The sequence below is a fragment of the Penaeus monodon genome, chromosome 32 (assembly GCF_015228065.2).
Source record: "Penaeus monodon isolate SGIC_2016 chromosome 32, NSTDA_Pmon_1, whole genome shotgun sequence".
Classification (NCBI taxonomy): Eukaryota; Metazoa; Arthropoda; class Malacostraca; order Decapoda; family Penaeidae; genus Penaeus; species Penaeus monodon.
In genome coordinates this window covers 35,964,234-35,965,046 of record NC_051417.1, presented here as the reverse complement: position 1 = coordinate 35,965,046, position 813 = coordinate 35,964,234, and the positions used below count along the sequence as shown (strand labels likewise).

General features: G+C 46.7%; 1 protein-coding gene across 1 annotated transcript in view; it reads right to left on the bottom strand.

Moving 5' to 3' along the window:
- LOC119593854 (guanine nucleotide-binding protein G(I)/G(S)/G(T) subunit beta-1-like) overlaps positions 1-813 on the bottom strand; it is a gene marked incomplete in the record, with an annotated part of 42,289 nt that overhangs the window by 13,643 nt on the left and 27,833 nt on the right.

The window sequence follows — 813 nt, the reverse complement described above, 5'->3', positions numbered from 1 at the left end:
CAAAGTTTCTGAAACCTTTCTTTCACAATACCCCCAGCCATAATTACAAACAGTAACGCTACACCTTCAAATCCCCTCCTAAAAGATTTCCCACACTGCCATCTTCGGTAAAGCCTCTGGTAGAAGTTCCACACTTAATCGGCCATATGCATCTGTATCATTAGCATATGACTTGGAAAAATTGAAAATGCATTTAGGCAAAGTGTCAGATACAGGCTCTGTTCTTTCTTCCATTGTCTTCTCTGCTTGTGTGATGCGCCGTGTACGTGTCTGTGCGCGTCGACGTACATGTACGTGAATGCCATACGAATGTTAAGCGCCGGTGACCTTTGCTGCGACATTCGATCAGTGTCGAACCTTGCGCAGAACTCGCATCGCGGTCACGTCTACTACGGAATGCGGTGTCAAAACCTCTTAAAAGCATCGAAAAGTAGAACTGCGTCAGTAATCTCCTGCATTCATGTGGTTTTCTTCTTGATTCCGAAAAAATGGGGCGGAAAAAGTAGTCGCATGACCACCGGCCTCCCCTCCCCCCCTCCCCGGGCCTAATCCTGGATCTCACGAGGAATCACTCTCCCTGCAACGAATCCATCTGCAGCCTCTCCCGGTAGCGTTTTAAACGGTGATCGATACAGCCTGCCGAATATCCAATAACAGAGCGCCATTCCTCTTTATTTGCCGTTTAATCAGCCAACCGACATCAACGGCTACAAATGTTTAAATACCTACTGGAGCCAAAGGTGTCTCAAAACGTGCTTATAACATATATTCTTATCACACTTTGGATCAACAGGCGCACACATCAGACGACAC